The sequence below is a fragment of the Salvelinus sp. IW2-2015 genome, linkage group LG31, assembly GCF_002910315.2.
Source record: "Salvelinus sp. IW2-2015 linkage group LG31, ASM291031v2, whole genome shotgun sequence".
Lineage (NCBI taxonomy): Eukaryota > Metazoa > Chordata > Actinopteri > Salmoniformes > Salmonidae > Salvelinus > Salvelinus sp. IW2-2015.
Genome location: NC_036870.1, coordinates 5170612 through 5194159, shown reverse-complemented (window position 1 = coordinate 5194159; position 23548 = coordinate 5170612). Strand labels below are relative to the sequence as shown.

Below are 23548 nucleotides of genomic sequence, written 5' to 3'. Positions count from 1 at the left end.
CTATGGAAGCTTTACCTTTCAGTTAGAATAATGACCTGAGCAGTCACTAACTTTACATCGCTCTGGATGAAGAGAATCTGCTTCATTTGAATGTAAGAATGTAGGCCTAAACACCTGAGTGCAGACAACTATGTGTAAAAGCATCACAAAAGCACACAACCTGGCATGTACACAAGCCTTCAAAGACAGGAACAATGAAAAAACACCACACTTTCAATTGAGTTCATTTTTATTACATTTTATAACCCCCTGTATTAATTCCAATGTCATTAAAGTACAATTTAAGACTCTGATAGAAGTAGATAATTGAAGTACGCTTCTTGTATTGGTTGTTTCTAGGGTTACCGAGGGGGGAGGTGTAATAAGCCAAATTGACATAGTTGCATTTTAAATTGTAATATTGTAAGACAAATAATTTGGCAACTTTACCCATCGACTTTCTCTATAATCAGATCAAGCATACATGTATGCTCCAATACAGTGGCTGACTCCGGCTGTCTGATTTGTAAGACAAACGACCTCGTCAAAGTTTCAGTGTTAAGGCCTCCGTTTGTAATTCTCACTCTGCATGGGGCTGAACAGTTTTGAAAATAACAAATGAGAAAGTAAAAGGAATAGCCACCAAGGTGTGTACATTCCCACATACAGTGCCTTCAGAAAGTGTTCACAACCCCTTGACTTTTCCCACATTTGATGAAAAGCTGAATTGTCTTGAGTCAATAAGTTGTCGTGACAAGCCAAAATAAGTTTGGGAGTAAAAATGTGCTTCAGTTTCATGGACACACTGTGTGCAATAGTGTTTAACAGGATTTTTTTTAGTGACTACCTCATCTCTGTACCTCACACGTATATTTATCCCTCAGTCAAGCTGTCAATTTCAAAACACAGGTGCTTCTACAAAGTATTGATTCAGGGGTGTGAATACTTATGTAAATGAGATATTTATGCTTTCATTTTCAATCAATTTGAAAACATTTCTAAAAAAACATGTTTTCACTTTGTCATTATGGGGTATTGTGTGTAGATGGGTGAGAAAGAAATGTATTTAATGAATTTTGAATTCAGGCTGTAACAACAAAATGTGGAATAAGTCAAGGGGTAGGAATACTTTCTGAATGCACTATACAATAACAGAAAACACAGGGCAACTGAATTCTGAAATGGCTTCTCCCCCTTAATGACCACAGAAAATGTTTTACTCACGTATGTGACAAATTTAACCGTGGCTATGTTTAAAAATTCCAAACAAGTAATTTAGCAAATTAGAATTTTAGTACCAGTCATTCATCCAGTTTCCAGGAACAGAATACACTATTTTCTTCCCAGCTCTTGCAGAATTCAGTCTCTCAGTTTATTGAATGTAGAGTCTCTGCATGTAAGAGGAGTCTGCATTAGAGAAGCACAACACAGTCATGCATGCAATTCAGAATTTGTGCAACTGGAGATACATTTGAGGCTTCGCTGTATTAGCTCGCTCGCAATTTGGGAATCAGGGGTATTCTGGTTTCAAAATGATCTGTACCAGTTTATTTTCTCCAAACCCCATGCTGCAATACCATAATTCTTGTTTGCTTAATTGTATTATACCCCAAACCCCTTTTACCTTTCCCCACCATAGACCATATAGGCTAGCTCATACTCGTGTTCTTAAGGGTATCAACATGATTACCTTTTCCAAACATCTTGGAGTTAACGACAAGTGAACCTTCCCTCCCCCATTTGTACTCATTCATTCACACAGTCACAACTTGACTCAATGGCCAAGAGCACGCACACACAGATCCACACAGGATTAGACAGTGACATACACTCAGTGGCCAGTTTATTAGGTACACTACACCGCTCACGAAAATGGTTAGCTCCTACAGACAACGAGTCACGTGGCCGTGGCTTGCTATATATAGGCAATATAGCATATACAGGCATCGACGCATTCAGTTACTGGTCAACTGAACGTTAGAATGGGCAAAATGAGTGACCTAAGCATCTGAGCGTGTTATGATCGTCAGTGCCAAGCGCGCCAGTTCCAGTATTTCAAAAATGTCCGGCTTCCTTTTCATGCAAGACAGTGTCTTGCATCAGTTTACCAAGAATGGTGTGACAAATAAAACACACCCAGCCAGGGACAGTCCTGTTGGCGAAAACAGCTCGTTGATGAGAGGTCGATGGTGAATGGCAAGCTAACAGGCAGAATCATGCAAGCTAACAGGCAGGCCACAAACAGAAAAATAACGGCGCAGTACAACAGTGGTGTGCAGAATGGCATCTCTGAAAGCACAACTTGTCGATTCTTGTCACGGATGGGCTATTGCAGCAGACGACCACACCAGGTTCCACCCCTATCAGCTAAAAACAAGAAGCGGCTCCATTGAGCATGCGATCACCAACACCGGACAATTGAGGAGTGGAAAAAACCGCCTGGTCCGACGAATCCCGGTTCCTGTTGCGTCATGCTGATGGCAGAGTCAGGATTTGGCGTAAGAAAGTCCATGGCCACATCCTGCCTGGTGTCAACGGCACAGGCTGATGGTGGTGGTGTAATGGTTTGGGGAATGTTGTCCTGGCACACATTAGGTCCCTTGATAGGAATTGAGCAATGTTTCCATGCCCCAGATAATTCAGGATGTTCTGGAGGCAAAGGGGGGATCTGACCAGGTACTAGATGGGTGTACCTAATAAACTGAGTATACAGACATTTACCCACTGACATAGACTGAATATTCCATCTCTACACTCTTAACAGTGCCTGTTTTCTAGTCCCCTTTGTGACCACTGATCGGAAAGAACAGTATGTGAAAGGAATTTGAAAAACTCTGCCTTGAGCTAGTTTGGGGTTTACACTATATGGCTAGTGTTGACCTATTCTGTCTTTGCACAGTATGGGTCACAAAGTAGACCAGAAAACAGGCTAGGGACAACAGCCATACGGGTATTAAGACATTGTATGTCACTCACATACAAACAAGCACACAGAAACATTCACAATTGCGTACAGAAATCCACATTTCAGCCAATTGAACACCCACCCAAACAATCCTACAGAACAGCCATTCATATACAGACACACAGGCAATCACATTCATACCAACTAACAAATGAGACGGGACACTAACTTACTCTTAAAACACACCAACCAACCTTGTTTCTCACACACCAAGTTTCTCTCTATGACACACACACACACACACACACACACACACTTACTGACAGTCACTCACGCAAAGCACTCAAAATGCCATGGCGTGACATTACACTTTTTTGGTTTCGGTTCAATATAAATCCTGAAAGTCAGTATTTAAAATCAAACAAAATAAAAAAAATCTAATATTCAAAACTACCTCCACCATGAAGCAAATTCATATTTTCTTTTGTTATTGTAAACGAATTGTGTAAACAACGAATCATTTACAAACCAATTTCCTCAAAATGATACCAACCACCTCGTAAAAAGATTGACCTAGATAACCAGTATGAATGTGCTCGGATAGCATTCTCTCCAGTACTTAAAATAAGCAAACTAATGGTCAAAATATAATACTTTTTTTGTACTTTGGGAGTAAAATTACAAATGTGTTGAGTTTCAGATCTGTTGCAAACCATATTGGTTGGTCCACTGTTGTGCTGGAGTTCTTAAGTACCAGAGAGAAGAAAAGATTCAAGATGACTCGCAAACCCACACAAACCCAGCTCTGCCCCCCTCCCTGCTTAGCAAGCATTGTCAAAAATCATTTCAAAGAGAAGCAAAACAAAATATCACATATTTTTCTCTGCTTTCATCATCAGCTAAACATTTGTAGCAGGACTAAAAAAAAGATCACAGCTGCCAGTTTGAAGATGCTACAATTCGCTTTCAAATATAATTCTGATGTGAGCCAACCCACCCCACACACAAGAATAGTCCCTCAGCTTTTCACAATCATAACAAAGCTGTACGAACCCCCCCCCCCCCCAAAAAACGAAGGGTTTTCCCAACCTAATGAATAGCAGAGATAACAAATGAGAGTTCTGCCAAGTTCTCAGCTCTGTATGTATCATATCAAAATACCCTCCCTTCTCCCTTGGAGCCAGGCTGAGGAACATCACCCAAGAGCTCTGAGGTTTTTAAAATAAAAGCTCGGTTTCTTGTTACCTAGTTTTTAGTCTAAATATACTATATTTTGTGCCAATGGGCTGCGTGTACCATTGGGCTGCACAGTACATATTGGCAATTAATACATTCACAACACTTTGGAGATTACATTTTTACATTTGAGTCAATTAGATTGATTCAAATTAGACCCTAAACCGAAGGACATACCCACAAAACTGTACCAACATGAAACGTCTAACTCTAAAAAAACATATTATATTACTTTGAGGGACCCTCACAATTGAGGAAGAAAAAGCAGGTCTTAAAAATATGTTGAACCATGTTGTTTTGTACAAAGAAAACCTCAAGATTGCCTCTAGGGCAATTCAGGCCCATGTTTAGAGGGCCTTTTGACTGAATAATGTGTTTGTTTCCTCGTTTTTTGCTTTTCATATTTTGTGTCTGCTTTTCATGTATTGTGTAATAGATGTGTATGTAGATATTTAGAGTGTAATTGTTGTTTATTGAGGTGTCCATACAGGGGCTCATATGTGAAAGAGACAGTGGTTAAAAAAAAAGATCCCGTGCTGATCATAATCTCCAACAATACCTTGTGCGTCTTTCAGAAATTGGATGCATATGACTGAATAGATTGTAAATTCTACCTGTTCTTTCCATAGCTGCAGACATATGGGCCTATTTCCTATATAGTGCACTACTTTATGGGTCCTGGTCAAAAGTAGTGCACTACTTCATGGGTCCTGGTCAAAAGTAGTGCACTTTGCAGGGAATAGGGTGATATTTTGACCCATAATTTACATTTACATTTAAGTCATTTAGCAGACGCTCTTATCCAGAGCGACTTACAAATTGGATCACATCACCACCGCAACATAAGTATGAAAGCTCAGAAAATAGTTTTACTAGTAAAATGCGGCACAAGCTCAGTAATTGGATGCTACTGTGACTTGTGTTTTCATGAACTGCTCCTGTGCTGGTCTGAGATCGTTTATATATATCAGGGAATTTTTGTCCGGTGCTATATTAGCTTGATTGTAGGCTACCATCCACAGTTTTTACAATGGGCCCAGTCTTATCTTCTTTCAGTAGTCTTATATCATATTTATATCTTATTCACATGATTGATTATTCATAGTGACAGGAAAACAGTCACGTTGCGTCTAAGTAAAAGCTGCCATTTTTTATTGCAAAGTTTACATTAAAAGTACTTTGGCATTCTAGATGATGTCAGTCACAGAGTTTGAGCCTTGGTTATTGAGCATCTAGAACACGAACAAGATTCCCTAGGAGAGTGTGCACAACGAACGTTCTACTTGCATATATCTGAATCAACCGATGTTACAATTCAGCTTAATTGTGTCTGTATTCTGTCTGTTGTGTGGAGAGAAAGACAGATGGATGAACTGATAAGAGTGCACGTGGGAGAGGAATTAAGGCACTTGAGTGACAAAAGGCATGTGAATGTAAGCGGGGCAAGATGGCTAGTGTGAATGAGCCAATATAAAAGAGTTCATTTTGTCTCTACGATGGAGGAAGACCGGTTTAAATGTGTGAATGCGTTTGGGCCTTGCGTCCCTGGCAACCGCTTTGGTCCCGCCCACAAAGGGTAAAGAAGAAGGAATCTCTTGTTGAAATGCATTAGTTTGTGTTAAATGGCTAAAAGTGTTTTATTTTCATAGAATTAATTATTATATCTATAACTGAGTTGATGTCTGATGTGTGAGCCTCTATGTTGAATAAAAAAATAAAATAAAAACTTTGACCACTAATTTCAAGCTACGTATCAAAGGCAGTGAAATACTAGTAATTCAATACAACTGCATGAATGAAGGTGTCATGTACCACTGTAAAAACATACGTTTGGTGGCTTTCTATCTAGTGTGAGTGGGAACACTACCACAGGCGTTTGCATCTCCGTAATTTGAGATAAACAAAAAATGTATTTTGTCTAGTGACATGCATGTCATGTATACCTAGGTAACTCTAGCTACAGTAGCCTGAGGCAAGGCACAAGCAGTGTTACTTTTAATCAGCAGAAATATTGTGGGGRAAAAATAACATTACTTTGTGTGCAATTCAAAGACCTGAGCCAGCTAGTTGTCATGGATAACAAATCCGGTTTGAATAACCTACCGTAAACATTTATTTTATGGTCGGGACCGACTGCACCTCTGAAAGTGTACATGACTCAAGCTGCTCATTTTGAACATGACCACTTTCAAGCAAACTAAAGCCATCAATCTATGTAGCTATTTTCCAATACAGGCATTATTTTGATAACCCAGCTAACTATATACACTGAGTGTACAAAACATTAGGAACACCTGCTCTTTCCATGACAGACTGACCAGGTAAATCCAGGTGAGAGCTACTGTATGATCCCTTATTGGATGTCACCTTCAATCAGTGTAGATGAAGGGGAGGAGACGGGTTAAAGGAGGATTTTTAAGCCTTGAGACAATTGATACATGAATTGTGTATGTGTGCCATTCAGAGGGCGAATGGGCAAGACAAAGGATTTACGTGCCTTTGAACGGGTTATGGTAGTAGGTGCCAGGTGCACCGGTTTGAGTGTGTGAAGAACTGCAACGCTGCTGGGTTTGTCTCACTCAACAGTTTCCTGTGTGTATCAAGGATGGTCCAGCATGCAAAGGACCTACCAGCCAACTTGACACAACTGTGGGAAGCATTGGAGTCAACATGGGCCAGAATACCTGTGGAACGCTTTCGAAACCCGACGAATTGAGGCTGTTCTGAGGGCAAAATGGGGTGCAACGCAATATTAGGAAGGTGTTCCTAATGTTTTGTACGCTCAGTGTATGTAGTACAGAAGATAAATTATTCAAGTCGAAGTTGGATATTAGTAGTGCTGTAGCAAAGGATTTATTATCCAACCATTTGTGAATTTACTAATAAGTTTAAAACCTACAAATATAGTATCTTAATTCCAATCAAAAATGCATGTAAGTGAATGAGCTTTCCAACATTCTGAAGCTTTCTTTACCCTTAGTGGTCGTTGCTAAGGCCTCATGTCATTGATGACACAAACCTGTCCTCCTCCAAAGCTGGCCATAAAAGTGGACGACATATTCAGCTGGAAACAGTACAACTTGATCAATATTTTGCATGGTTCTTCCTTTTTTTTTAAGACAATGTTCCTCACCTATCTCTGAAGTTTTTCAGCTGATATGTTACCTCGCAATACCAGGACACAATCCAGAAAACATTAGCCTACATGTCTTAAGCCAAAAAAAGGACTGATTGATCTCATTCAGTGTGCATTGGGGCAAGCTACCTTTGGTGCAAAACAACATGGTTAAACCAATTCAAATCAAAAAATGCAGGCAGCTCTTAATGAAATAACAAGGGGGGGAATAAGAACAGAACATACAAATCAGCAAAAAGTAAACTTGACCTTAACATCCATGTGCCAGGTTTTGAAGGTTGAGAAAAGAGAAGTTGAAGAGGTGCCTGAAGCCTGTGTGCAAGAGCTGAATGTTGTGCAAAAGCCGGGTATGTCCTATTGTCCTGGATGGAAGATAAGGTGGCAAGGATTAAAAAGATGGGTCTCACACTTCATGCACATCACAAGATGGGTTCCCAATTTGAAATATCCCTTATCTCCTTGTGTAGATCCACAATTATTTGATAGACGTAAGAAATATGGTTATGAGCCATATTGCCTTCTAAGGAATTTACCAAATTGCTTACGACCCTTTCAGATCTAAGTTAGGGTCGACCTAAAATATTAGACATTCTCACTGGCATGTCCGACTGATTGGTATAATATGCCCATATAAGCAATAAAGTACTGGGTCCATCTTGTCTTCTGAGGAATTTTACATATTGCTAKACCGGCTCAGTAGCATGTCAGAGTGAATGACTCACCAGTCGAGGGGTTCTTAGGGCTCCTCCTGTTGGCAGCCTGTCTCCTTCAGCTCCTCCTCCACCTCGCAGTCCAGGTTGGCGGTGTGGAACTCGGCCACGTACAGGTTCTTGTCGATGCTGCCAGGGATGGGCTTGATGTCGGTGACCAGCTGGTCCTCGATGGACTTCAGGTTGAAGCGGTCCTCAGAGGTGATCAGGTTGATGGCCAGGCCCAGGTGACCAAACCTCCCTGAGAGAGACAATACCACAGAGGGATGGAATGTACATGTTGCCAGGATGCAAAACAGAGCATTCAGATATTAAAAGTTGATAAAAAGCATTGACATAATACAACAAGAAGCACATAAACAACACAAGAAAGTTTCCATACCTGATCTTCCAATGCGATGCAGGTATGTCTCGGCGTTCTTGGGGAAGTCGAAGTTGATGACGACATTGACGGCTTGGATGTCAATACCTCTGGTGAACAGATCTGTTTCAAACAGTAAACCAGAGCACAGTAAAATCAACTGTACTACATACCCAAGTAAAATCTGACATTACCAAACAAAATATACAGAAATAATTCATATGGACACGCAGTGCTTTACATAAAGAAATGTCATTGGTAGCACTGGTGCTCCCAACTTATAAAAGTTTAAGAGCACAACATAACATTTAGGAGCACCAGAGCATCCATTGACCCCCCCCCCATTGAATGAACTGCTGCTATTTAATAATGTAACACTAGTGACTTTAATAATGTTTACATCCTGCTTTATTCATTTCATATGTATATACTGTATTCTATTTTCGTCAATGCCACTCAGACATTGGTCGTTCTAATATTTATAAATTTCTTCATTCCATTCTTTTACTTTTAGATTTGTGTGTATTGTTGTGAATTGTTAGATACTACTGCACTGTTGGAGCTAGGAACACAAGCATTTAGTTAGATACTACTGCACTGTTGGAGCTAGGAACACAAGCATTTAGTTAGATACTACTGCACTGTTGGAGCTAGGAACACAAGCATTTTGCTACACCCGCAATAACATCTGCTAAATATGCGTATGTGACCAATAAAATTTGATTTGACTTGTTACCCAAAAATATGGTATATATTTAAATGTAGACTTTAACTCATTTTAGCATTTTACTCAAGAAAGAGTTTATAAAACACCAGTACGTTGTTCATATTGAAATCAAAAAGAAAAACAAGGAGAAATAAACATGTTTAACGCTGTGCAATGTCACATGCATCCCTATCAATGAAGACTAGGTTTGGCCAAATTTTATAGCAGAATTTCTAAAATTGAAGCTGGTTCTGGAGGTATTCTAAGGATGATTATCAGGTTGCATAAACATGATTAGTGCATATTCCCCTCACAATTTTGCCCTTCAAATTTGTTTTGTAAACTAAATAACGAGAATAGGTTGCTGCTACTGGTCAGAGTCTGGGAGGCAGGCTGCCTCTGACTGGGGAGAGAAACCGGGTCGCTTGAGCCTACTGCCCGAGGTTCAGAGAAACAGCCATGTCTAAATCTGTAGCCGACTAGAAACCAGATTTTTAATGTTTATAATACTCAAAATTGAGCCGAATATGACTGTTACCAATTATCCCTCGTTTTGAGAAGTAGCGCTCACACGCGAGATGCACGTCTTGTCGCTTCGCAATCGAAACTTTCTCCATTTGAAAAATAATCCTTTTCAATATAATTGTTATTTGTGCTTGAATGAATTTGCCATGTTAAATTTGACTGCACAATTTTATGTGTTCCGAGTTAACAAACCCGCAAATATGTGGGCTAAGAAAAGAGGAGCGAGAGCGAAAGAGGAGATAATGCACATTCCAAGTCTTACGCAACTTTTTTCTTCTTCACAAACCACGGCATCTGAGGACCGGACCAAACCAAAAGTATAATTGGAGTTGAGGGGGGTTCAATTATAAAATAAGGTATCACTGTGTGGTGTAGGCCTAAAGCCATAGAAAGCCAGTAGCTGCCTACGCTTTACGTTTACAAATAATTTCCAATCAATCAAACTCATCACGGTATATTATTGAGGGGGCACATAACCCGCAAGTTATGTGCCTGGGTACGACCATGAAACGAATTAATATGTGATTGTTTCTGCGTGCCCTAGAGAAAAAGCAATGGCAGAGCGAAGCCTAATCTTTACAAAAATGATCTGGTTTTTCTTTCTAGGCGCACTGGTGCTCCCAAATTTATATTCCAGGTCTCACAGCTACATATTTAGAAGCACATTCAAAATGGTTGCACTTTAGAGCCCTGTGGACACATACCGGTGCAGACAAGATTTCTGCAGAGTCCATTTCTGAAGTCGTGGAACACACGGTTTCTGTACTCCTGTGAGGATTAAAAGAAAACTGCATGAGAGCACTGAACACACAACCTCAGAAAAGCATCTCTTCTCATGGCTCCCATACATTGACTAGCACAAACTCATATAGTCTCCTCTCTGGTCAGGTTTTTTCTTATGGGAAAAGATAAGAAATGTCATTTTACCCTTCTAAATGAGATAATGGCTTTTCATATAAATCTGGACCAAGTCGGTAACCATGCCCATGTGAGCACAGACATTGTTTCAACATGACGGAACCGGCTTTCCGACCAGAGTGCTTAAAAGGACTCGCTGAAAAATTAACATATTAGACATTTACATTTTACATTTAAGTCATTTAGCAGACGCTCTTATCCAGAGCGACTTACAAATTGGTGCATTCACCTTATGACATCCAGTGGAACAGCCACTTTACAATAGTGCATCTAAAATCTTCGAAGGGGAGTGAGAAGGATTACTTTATCCTATCCTAGGTATTCCTTAAAGAGGTGGGTTTCAGGTGTCTCCGAAGGTGGTGATTGACTCCGCTGTCCTGGCGTCGTGAGGGAGTTGTTCCACCATTGGGGGCCAGAGCAGCGAACAGTTTTGACTGGGCTGACGCGGAACTGTACTTCCTCAGTGGTAGGGAGGCGAGCAGGCCAGAGGTGGAATGAACGCAGTGCCCTTGTTGGGTTTAGGGCCTGATCAGAGCCTGGAGGTACTGAGGTGCCGTTCCCTCACAGCTCCGTAGGCAAGCACCATGGTCTTGTAGCGGATGCGAGCTTCAACTGGAAGCCAGTGGAGAGAGCGGAGACGGGGGTACGTGAGAGAACTTGGAAGGTTGAACACCAGACGGGCTGCGGCGTTCTGGATGAGTTGTAGGGGTTTAATGGCACAGGCAGGGAGCCCAGCCAACAGCGAGTGCAGTAATCCAGACGGGAGATGACAAGTGCCTGGATTAGGACCTGCGCCGCTTCCTGTGTGAGGCAGGGTCGTACTCTGCGGATGTTGTAGAGCATGAACCAACAGGAACGGGCCACCGCCTTGATGTTAGTTGAGAACGACAGGTGTTGCCAGGATCACGCCAAGGTTCTTAGCGCTCTGGAGGACACAATGGAGTTGTCAACCGTGATGCGAGATCATGGAACGGGCGTCCTTCCCCGGAGGAAGAGCAGCTCCGTCTTGCCGAGTTCAGCTTGAGGTGGTGATCCGTCATCCACACTGATATGTCTGCCAGTCATGCAGAGATGCGATTCGCCACCTGGTCATCAGAAGGGGGAAAGGAGAAGATTAGTTGTGTGTCGTCTGCATAGCAATGATAGGAGAGACCATGTGAGTTATGACAGAGCCAAGTGACTTGGTGCTATAGCGAGAATAGGAGAGGGCCTAGAAACAGAGCCCTGGGGACACCAGTGTGAGAGCACGGGTGAGAGACAGATTCTCGCCACGCCACCTGGTAGGAGCGAACCTGTCAGGTAGGACGCAATCAAGCGTGGCCGCGCCGGAGATGCCCAACTCGGAGAGGGTGAGAGGAGATCTGATGGTTCACAGTAGAAGGCAGCCGATAGGTCTAGAAGGATGAGAGCAGAGGAGAGAGAGTTAGCTTTAGCAGTGCGGAGCGCCTCCGTGAYACAGAGAAGAGCAGTCTCAGTTGAATGACTAGTCTTGAAACCTGACTGATTTGGATCAAGAAGGTCATTCTGAGAGAGATAGCGGGAGAGCTGGCCAAGGACGGCACGTAGACCAGACAGCGTGGAAAGGTGGCTACACGGTTTAAAACTACAAGACCAGAAAATGGTAAGACCCTCTGAAGACTAGACTACACATTCACAGCCTGCAGCTATATACAGTGGGGAGAACAAGTATTTGATACACTGCCAATTTTGCAGGTTTTCCTACTTACAAAGCATGTAGAGGTCTGTAATTTTTATCATAGGTACACTTCAACTGTGAGAGACGGAATCTAAAACAAAAATCCAGAAAATCACATTGTATGATTTTTAAGTAATTAATGTTAATTAATGTTTCGGAGGACGCATGGCTCTCGACCTTCGTCTCTCCCGAGCCCGTACAGGAGTTGTAGCGATGAGACAAGACAGTAACTACTAACAATTGGATACCACGAAATTGGGGAGAAAAAAGGGGTTAAAAAAAACTATAGTTTGTTAACAAGAAATTTGTGGAGTGGTTGAAAAACAAGTTTTAATGACTCCAACCTAAGTGTATGTAAACTTCCGACTTCAACTGTATATCAGCCCTCTGATTACAATTAAGAGCAAAACGTGCCGCCCTGTTCTGGGCCAGCTAATACCCTTCCTAGAATAGGTCTTTCCTTGTCGCACTGGACCACACGACTGGACAATAATCAAGATGAGACAAAACTAAAGCCTGCGGAACTTTTTGGAGTGTGGTGTCAAAAAAGCGGAGAATATTTTTATTACGGCTAAACCTCTCCCCGTTAATGCAACCATTGAATCTATATGTTTTGACCATAACAGTTTACAATCTAAGGTAACGCCAAGTAATTTAGTCTCCTTAACATGTTCAACAGCCACACCATTCATTACCAGATAAAGCTGAGGTCAAGCACTTAAGGAATGATTTGTACCAAATAAAATGCTCTTAGTTCTAAAGATGTTCAGGACCAGTTTATTACTGGCCACCCATTCCAAAACAGACTGCGAATCTTTGTTAAAGGGTTTCAGTGACTTCATTAGCTGTGGTTGCTGATGTGTATATAGTTTAATCATCAGAATACACGGACACACATGCTTTGCATAATGCCAGTGGCAGGTCATTGATAAAAATAGAAACGAGTAGAGGGCCTAGAGAGCTGCCCTGCGGTACACCACACGTTACATGTTTGACATGAGAAAAGCTTCCATTAAATAAATATTTAAGTCAATTTGTGTATCACTGATTCATCACTTCGGCTAAGGTTCTTGTAGATTAAGATATTTGCGAAGTTCAGAATGAGACTGATATGAGGAAATTATTGATTGATAACTGGTATATCGATATGTTCTTGAGTTAATTCGGGAAACTGTAACTCATTAAATAAACTTTTCCCATGATGCCCCAAATTACTAATGAATTAGTTGCATGATTAATTTAATCAAGTAATAATTCAACGTAGGAGGTAATTAAGTACAAAAAAAAGAAGATAAAACCTACTATTCATAAATTAATTGATCAGTAATCACGAGAAAAAATTTGTTTTGTTTAAATGTGTGTGTGCATGTGTGTGTGAGAGATAGGCTATACGGAGGATATTAATGAGCAGTTCATTTCATCAGGCTGACCCCCAGTCTGTCCGTAGAGTTCCGAGACAGGACTGTGTCGAGGCACAGATCTTGGGAAGGATACCAAAATATTTATTCGGCATTGAAGGTCCCCAAGAACACAGTGACCTCCATCATCCTTAAATGGAAGAAGTTTGGAACCACTAATACCCTTCCTAGAACTGGCTACCCGGCCAAACTGAGCAATCAGTGAGGTGACCAAGAACCCCATGGCCACTCTGACAGCGCTACAGAGTACCTCTGTGGAGATGGGAACCTTCCAGAAGGACAACCATCTTTGCAGCACTCCACCAATCAGGCCGACAGAAGCATCACGTCTGGAAGAAACCTGGCACCATCCTTACGGTGAATACATGGTGGTGGCAGCATCGTGCTGTGGGGATGTTTCTCAGCGGCAGGGACTGGTAGACTAGTAAGGTTTGAGGGAAAGATGAACGGAGCAAAGTACAGAGAGATCCGTGATGAAAACCTGCTCCAGAGCGCTCAGGACTTCAGACTAGGGTGAAGGTTCACCTTCCAACAGAATAATGACCCTAAGCACACAGCCAAGTCAACGCAGCAGTGGCTTCGGGACAAGTCTCAATGTCCTTGAGTGGCCCAGCCAAAGCCCAGACTTGAACCCGATCTGACATCTGTGGAGAAACCTGAAAATAGCTGTGCAGCGACGGTCCCCATCCAACCTGACAGAGCTTTAGAGGATCTGCCGAGAAGAATGGGAGGAACTCCCCAAATGCAGGTGTGCCAAACTTGTAGCGTCATACCCAAGAAGACTCGAGGCTGTAATCGCTGCAAGGTGCTACAACAAAGTACTGAGTAAACGGTATGAATACTTACAGTATGTAAATGCTATATTTCATTTTTATTTATTTTTTGCAAACATTTAAAAAAAAATGTTTTTGCTTTGTCATTATGGGGGATTGTGTGTAGATTTATGACGGGGAAAAAATATTGAATCCATTTTAGAATAAGGCCGTAACGTAACAAAATGTGGAAAAAGTCAATGGGTCTGAATACTTCCTGGATACACAGTAGATTGGGTACAACAAAGGTCCAACTATCGAACGCTGTGGCATGTCACAGAATATCTTGGCTCTGGTAGATGCACAGCCGTTTGAATAAACAAATTGTTCTCTATCATAAACATAATTATATAACCAATTATATGTATAATCATGAAAACAATAGTATTGCAATCTAGAAAGTAATATTTCATGATCAACCGTGTCAAACGCTTTGGATACATCTATAAAGAAGCCAAGAGAGTACTCATTGTTGTTTAGGGCTGTAAAAATTTAATCCACACGTTGCAAAAGAGCCAAATCTTTGGAGTAGTTTTTACGAAAACCATATTGTAGCTCATATAGAATACAGTGTTGATTTAAATATTTCAATATTCTGATAGACACATTTTTCAAGGATTCTGTAAAGCACATGGTAGTACATATTGGGCGATAATTTGTAAAATATCAAATATTTAGGAACAATACGACTTTGCGAAGCTCAGGAATCGAGGAAGACACTGATTTCACCAAAAAAAGGCCCCTATCTCATCATGACCTGCTGCTGATCTTATAGCGCTCACAATTAATTTAGTTAAATATTCTACATCTACTGCTACTAATCAATACCATCTGTTTATTTCCAGCGGCCAAAGAGAAGTGGAAAATTAGAAAGTGGTCAGAAATGTCAGTATAAAGTATACCCGTATTATTTGTAAAAATATGGGTGGCAGACGAACTGGTCACTCTGTGGTCTTATAGATGAAGGAATACAGATAGATGGAGTATAAAGTATTCACTCTGTGGTCTTATAGATGAGGGAATACAGATAGATGGAGTATAAAGTATTCACTCTGTGGTCTTATAGATGAGGGGATACAGATAAATGGAGTATAAAGTATTCAACAAGTCAGATGAACTGGTCAGTCTGTGGTCTTATAGATGAGGGAATACAGATAGATGGAGTATAAAGTATTCACTCTGTGGTCTTATAGATGAGGGGACACAGATAGATGGAGTATAAAATATTCAACAAGTCAGATGTCATTGAGTGGTTCTCTTCAATAAGTTTATGTTGTAATCATCCAATAGAAAACAAATTGTATCTTCATTATTAATCAAATCCAAGGTCGATGCAAGGACAAATGAAACTCCCAATATTGGAATCGGGTAGATGGTTGCAATACCACTTTAGCACTCAAAAATGAACAGGAGAGAATTTGTAGGAAAAGAGATTCAACATCAATGTAATCAGATGTAAGTGCAAGATACTTTATGAACAGAAATGGACACTCCTCCTCCCACTTTATGTTGTACAGTGGTGAACAGCATTAGGAGACATGCCATAAGTCTCTTCAGTCAACATGCTTCTGAAAGGGCAACAATGCAATTATTAATGATAGAGAGAAGACAGATAAGGAACAAAGTGGTCGTGATTTTTAGGAAGACCGCGAACGTTCAAATCAAAGGTCGAAAATAAGCTTGTCTTGGAAATAGATCGACTGTTATACAGGTTGTTACTGTAACGCCCGTCGGCAGAAGTGGACCAAGGTGCAGCGTGGTACGTGTTCATGATTCTTTATTTTCTCAGAACACCAAACAAAACAACAAAATAATAACGAACGTCACGTTCTGTAGGCTTCACAGAGCTAACAAAAAACAACATCCCACAAAACTAATGTGGCAAAACAGACTGCCTAAGTATGATTCCCAATCAGAGACAACGATAGACAGCTGTCCCTGATTGAGAACCACACCCGGCTAAAACATAGAAATAAAGAACATAGAGTTTCCCACCCGAGTCACACCCTGACCAACCAAACATAGAGAATATCTCTACGGTCAGGGCGTGACAGTTACATCTTTTAATATTATAGAAATCACAAGTGATCGTCATCTCCGGTAAAATTCAGGAAATTTGAATCGGGATCAACACCTTCATTGTATTTATCGTTGGCGTCATTAATATCTAATGGGTTAAAGAGCATGTAATCAGGGTTGATATCGTTGGCTTCATTAATATCTAATGGGTTAAAGACCATGTTATCAGGGTTGATATTGTTGGCTTCATTAATATCTAACGGGTTAAAGACCATGTMATCAGGTTTGATATTGTTGGCTTCATTAATATCTAAYGGGTTAAAGASCATGTYATCAGGKTTGATATYGTTGGCTTCATTAATATCTAAYKGGTTAAAGAGCATGTTATCAGGGTTGATATCGTTGGCTTCATTAATATCTAACGGGTTAAAGACCATGTTATCAGGGTTGATATCGTTGGCTTCATTAATATCTAAGTGGTTAAAGACCATGTTATCAGGGTTGATATCGTTGGCTTCATTAATATCTAATGGGTTAAAAGACCATGTTATCAGGGTTGATATCCTGCCCAATTAAGGGAGATACACAGTCGGAATCATCCAATGAGTGGAACGGAAATATAGAAGTGCATGCTTCACATGTCCAACATAACCACACATTTGTGATTGTTTTTATCAATAGGGATGCACTTCCTACAGAATGCACATTGACACAGTCCACATAACACCACTGAAGACTTCAGAGGGTTATGACATTTAGAGCAATGTGTGTTTTAGGTCATGAGGTTAGGTGAAACACGTGTGTGTGTGTGTGGGTGGTGTAAGAATATCTTGAAGATAAATACACAATGCAAAGGACGGCTGTACTGGAGCAGGATACTTGTTATTTGGCCATTGGCCATATTTTACTGCAAAAAATTATAATTGGTCAATCACAGGCTAGGGCTGGGGGTTATAAATTACACCCTGTCGGTTTGTTCTGTGGAGAGAATCTCTGAGGACATGCAAGAAATGACCATCTACCATCTACTTCCAAGCATGATAAATCCTCTTTGAATAAACCTATTTTCCTCCCCCTGTGATATTGAAGAATAACATCAACTGCTAACAGTGAGAATAAATATGTGTGTGTGGGTGGGTGCGTGAATACTTTCTGAAGGCACAGTAAATGTAAAAAAAAATAWTAATAATAATATTTCAGAGGTATAAAAAAGGAACATAAAGGAACGATGTAAACCGTTTTTTTTTTTTTGTACGAACCTGTTCAGAACTTTATTTTTCTGGTCGGAACAGTGGAACGGAACAAAAAKAAAATTCTGTTCAGAACGAAAACGATTAGAAAATAATTTTGGTTCCAACCCAATAATAATGTTTAACCTCTTTTCAGGAGGATGCAGATTTTTTTCTTGTAGGACAATAAGCGTGAATCTAAATGGCTCACCTGCATCATCTTGGCGTGGATGTAGAAGCAGGAGTAGCCCAGCTGGGTGATCTTCTTGGCCAGCAGCTCAACTCTCTGGGTGGAGTTACAGAAGATAATGGACTGATTGATCTGCAGCTGTGAAAAACAAACCACAAGAGAAAGGAAATGTTAAAACTAACAAACAATAACAAAACACTTCATATAACGCTTTTCATGAGAATCTCAAAGCTGTAAATGCTTTAAAAACAACAATATAGAGTTCTGGCAGGTCTTAGGCGATGGTTTAACATGAATGTAAACATTTCTGAAGTGGGTTTGAAAGATCAGAGTGACTGCGGATCCGAATCCCCCCCCTCCCGGACTAAAGAAGCTTATGCGCATGTGCGGAACACGTTCTACACGTGTTTATTCTCCACGCAGTCTCTGCTCTACTAGTCTGACTACCAGTCACTTTAGCTAACATTCCACTTGTCACAAGTCTAAAAAATACATTTAAAATAGCCTAAACCAACACAATAAATCCATTATTAAAGAAACATGATCTGAAGAAAATGTATCCCATTTCAGAAGAATAGAACAGCATATTCTGAGTTGTCCTTACGTTAGGACCTGACCACCTGTGCAATATGGCTGTGGGCTACACTAGTTCATTTAGCAGACAGGTTAGAATTACGTGGCATTCTTTTATAGTATGAAGAATAGGCCTACAATTGAACATAGTTGAATAAATAGAAAGGATATTTTCCCCAAATGATTTGCGAGGGACCTCATACATGCGGCTATTCTGTATTGAGCATTTAACAAAGAAACATATCCGCCTATATGCTTCATTTAGAGTTATTTATGCAACTTTAGTTGTGATACAAACGTTATGCTATATGTTTTGATTTTTAACACATTCTAAGGATGCATGATGCAACAACTAATGATGATTTGAAAAAGTTACAAAAACCATCCTTAGCTTACACTCGAAGAGCTAATGCAGTTTACGTGCAGTTACGTTTTTAATATGCAAGCACTTGCAGCATGTCCATAAGGCTAGGGGAAGCTAAGCTTTACCTAATGTAAACTGAATTAAAATCGCCAAAATTATATAGCCTAATTAGAAGGGATGCACAATATCGGTGAACATATCGGAATCAGACAATATTAGCTAAAAATGCCAACATCGTTATTGGCCCGATGTCTAGTTTGATGCCGATCTGCAAAACCGATGTCAAAGCTGAAGTTCACACCTATAGAACGTAAGCACATGATATAATGACGCCACGTAAAATTCTACGCAACACAGTATTCCTAACTTAGCCCACAATGTCTGCTGTCTGGATTGGGCAGTCAACAAGTCGAGCAGTCATTTGGTGGAATAAGAACATTTCAGAGAGACAAATGAAAGCCAAAATCCATTAAAGCCAAGATAATGGAATTCATTGCCCTTGAATCAGCCATCTCTGTCGTGGGTGATGTTGGCTTTCGCCGACTGGTCGAAATCCAGTACACACTACTAAGTGCGCTATTTTTTAGATGTTGCCCTACCGGAGTTAAACAGTAATAGAGTCACTGCTATTAGCTTCACGACATACATACTATGGAACGCCGTTTGGGTCTGCGTGTCAAAAAATATATAGTAGCACTGTCAAAGCTGTACAAAAAAGTCTGCAAACAAGTAAACGCCGGCCACGAACGATGTGTTTACAATACTGTGTTGGTAATAAGGCATAATTTGTTTGACCGCAACTTCTGGGGTAGCTAGCTAGCTTTAGCTTGGTACCTAGCTAGCACCAATACAACCAGCCTGAAAACAATGACCAGTAGAAACTGCAGTCATTTTCATTATTCTTAGCAATGATTTAGGAATCCTTGTACGTATTAGCTAGGTTGCCACTTGTTGTTCGCCAGTTCATGAAAATAAATAGCTAGCCAGGTACTTAACCCTGTTGCCCAAAGCTAACACAATAAGCGGCCAGCTAGCTTCATCTGGCTAGTGAGTCTCGACCGGACCAGGTTGTGTTGTGAAGCGAGCCACAATAAGGATTAGGCATAATATAGCTAGGTGTCATCATCTAAAATAACCCTAATCTATTCAATCACTCTCTTCTTCATCCTCATCATTCAGTTAATTCAAATTAAATTGTAGTGCATTTTGTCTCTCCCGTTCAACAACTCCAAATCGCTTTTGCATCTGGTCCAAAGGGATAACATGATATAGGGGGCAGCATTTTACCTTTGGATGAATCGCGTGCCCATAGTGAACTGCCTTCTACTCTGTCCCAGATGCTAATATATGCATATTATTATTACTATTGGATAGAAAACACTCTGAAGTTTCTAAAACTGTTTGAATTATGTCTGAGTATAACAGACAGGCAAACTTCCAAACAGGAAGTGAGAATTCTGAGAAGGGTCGATGTTAAAGTCATCGCCTATTCAATTCCCTGTAATATATGGATCTGTTTACACTTCCTACGCCTTCCACTAGATGTCAACAGTCTGTAGAACGTGGAATGAAGCCTCTAGTGTGATGTGGGGCCGGATGGCAGCTATTTGAGTCAGTGGTCTGGCAGAATGCTAGTTCCTGGTCACGCACGCTAGTCATGAAATGGCCATGTGTTCCATTACTTATACAGACATGAAGAAATGCTCCGGTTGGAACGTTATTGGATATATATGATAACATCCTGAAGATTGATTCTCTACTTAATTTGACCAGTTTATTCGACCTGGAATATAACTTTTTGAAGTTTTCGTCCGAGTTCGCCTGGACCGGCGCCAGCGTTTGGACATGTGAACTAAAAGAGCTAGCAAAAGTAGCTAATTGGACACTAGTAATGGACATTATCGAACAAAACAACGATTTATTGTGGAACTAGGATTCCTGGCACTGCATTCTGATGAAAGATCATCAAAGGTAAGGGAATATTTATGATGTAATTTCATATTTCTGTTGACTCCAACATGGTGGAGAAATGTTGTGTATTTCTGAGTGCCGTCTCAGATTATTGCATTATGCGTGTGGGCCAGCAGCTGTGTGCGCGCGCTTGGACCACGCCTGACCCGATAACACGCAATTGTGTGTGTGTGCGCATGTGTGGGGGGGCCAGCAATTGCGCGCGCGGGCCAGCAGTAGGAGTGTGGTTGTGCTCAGTAGATGTGTAATTCAGTAGATGTGTGGTTCAGTAGATGTGTGGTGGTGGGTGGGTAAAGGGTGGGTAATGGGCGGGCCGGCCAGCACCTGCGCGCGGCGGGCCAGCCACCTGCGCGCGGGCCAGCACCTTGCTGGGGCCAGCACCTCGCGCGGGCGGGCCAGCACCTGCGCGCGGGCCAGCACCTGCGCGCGGGCCAGCACTGCGCGCCGCACTGCGGCCGCGCGCGGGCGGGCGGGCCAGCACCTGCGCGCGCGGCGGGCAGTTCAGTAGATGTGTGATTCAGTAGATGTGTGACTTCAGTAGATGTGTGATTCAGTAAAGATGTGTGTGGTGGGTGGGTAATGGGTGGGTAAAGGAGAGGTAAAGAAAATGCAGCGCACAACGTGATCCGAACACGCGCAGAAGCGTCGGGACCTTTAGTCCCGGGGGAAAAAAAAAGGTCTAGGAAATGTCGGATCTGCAGCCACGGCCTTAAAAGATTGTCGAACTCATTACTACCGATGGTAATAAAGGTTGCCTGTAAAGGCTTTGTGGTACACTAACCTGGCCCACATACCAGACTACATGTTCAATGTTTTCAAGGCTTACCCGCGAGAAGAGCGTGTTGAGACAGTGACTGTTTGCTCTTCAGTGACGTAGGCGTAGTACTGGGTGATGCCCTTCAGAGTCAGCTCCTCCATCAGGTTGATCTCATAGGGCTTCTGCAGGTGCTTGGCCTGGTGGAGAGGGAGGAGAGAGTGATGACAGAAAGGGGGACAAGAAAAGAGAAAAAAGGAGAAGAGAGGGTTATTGAAGTGCCGGAGTAAATCAATGCTAGGATAACTACACGTGTGCATGGGCGCATACAGCCTTTCTTGCATGCAACCAAGAGGAAGGTAAAACCCTGCAGAGGACAGTAAAACAACACATAGCCCAAGTTAAGGACAACTACAAAAAGAGAGTGGGAAAAAATGCTCCACACAGGGAACCTCAGGCAGGCCTGGCAAACCTTATCGGGCAAGTCAAGAAGAAAACCCATGAGAAAAACAAAAGGACGAGGAATAGTTTGTCAATGAACTCAACACGTTTTACTGTCGTTTTGATAATCAGGACTTCTCCACTGTAACAGAAAGCCTGAGGGAACAACCAGGCATTGGATGGAGCAAACCTGCCGAGGTGGTGGTGAGACGAGTTATATCCAATAAAGCGACCCGGAGCAGACAAAATCAAGGGACGGCTACTGAAGGAATGCGTAGACGAGCTGGCAGACATCTTCTGCACTCTTTAGCACTACAACAACGTGGCCTTTCAGCCTTTAAGTACCTGCTAGAGAACATTGCCATGCGTCCCCCTTCAGCATATGCATCAGACGCTTAATCAACTCGCAAGGTACGCAAACATGAACACCAACGCTTGATAAATGGCRCATAAACTATTGTCAAGGATAAATTGCATGAATAAATATCAACAAAAAACATGTTATGTATTTGTTTAGATTGTATAATTATATAAAACATATCCTTGACAAAACATAGGCCTATAGCCGATTTTTCATTTCCCTCGCAATGAAAACATTAGCCCAATCCTTTTGATCAACTTTATTTATCCGTTGGCAACTTTGGAAAAGTTCATTTATTTTACACTACTCGTTGGTCAGAATCTTAAAATCACAAACAGAAGTGTTTAGAGCCTATTTATCCTTTTTTAATAACAAAAAAAAAWAAAATATTCCCGACTTAACCCCCCAAGACAATGTGCTGTAGGATGTTGGTACCCAACCAGGCGCTAATACGTCTCTCTCCTCACTGAATGAATTGCAAATGGATAACAATTGTGTACCTTACTTCACAATTGAACTTAAATTGTTAATAATTTTACCATGCAGGTTGATGCCATTCTCATTTACRTTTTACTTTGTAAAAATAAGCTATTACAGGACTGTTTTATTTACTGTAAACAAAAACATGTTATATGTTGCAGTAGGCTTTTAGAATAATGCAAAACATATCCTTGACTATACAATTTTTTGCGTGGGAAACAAATGATGCCATTCAGCATGCAAAGCTGGCCCATCGAAACTACACCTAAACTCATTTCACACACACGAGTTAGACAAGATTAAATAGTCAATCTGACAAGTGACAATATTAGGCCTATCAGTTGTCAAATTGTACTTGAAGAGATGGGCGCAACTTGTAATTTACAGATGCAGGGAAAGGAGTATCACTTCAGAGTCATATGCAGGTAAAATAGTTCTAGTGTTAACAGCGCCTTCTCAGAACACATGGTTCCTTCACTCTGGAAGACCTGAGATCCGACCAGATCCAGGAGAGCTGAATGACTATCATCCTGTGGTGCCAAAGTCAGTCGTTGTGAAGTGCCTTGATCGCTTGATATTCAAGTTCCAGGTCTCATGTGGATGGAGATCTTGGACCAATGCGGTTTGCATATCAGGAAGAACAGTGGAGGATGCAGTCCTGGCGTTGTTGCGCAGCACCATGAAATACCTGGAGGACTCGCCAACGTGTGCATCCTTTTCCTGGGCTTCTCCTCGGCATGTAGCCTCGCCTATGCTACAAACTC

At 41.3% G+C, this 23548-nt stretch overlaps 1 pseudogene; it reads right to left on the bottom strand.

The window, feature by feature from the left end:
- Positions 1-211: 211 nt before the first annotated feature.
- The window catches only part of LOC111956090 (probable ATP-dependent RNA helicase ddx6), a 44575-nt pseudogene continuing 21238 nt past the window's right edge, over positions 212-23548 (bottom strand).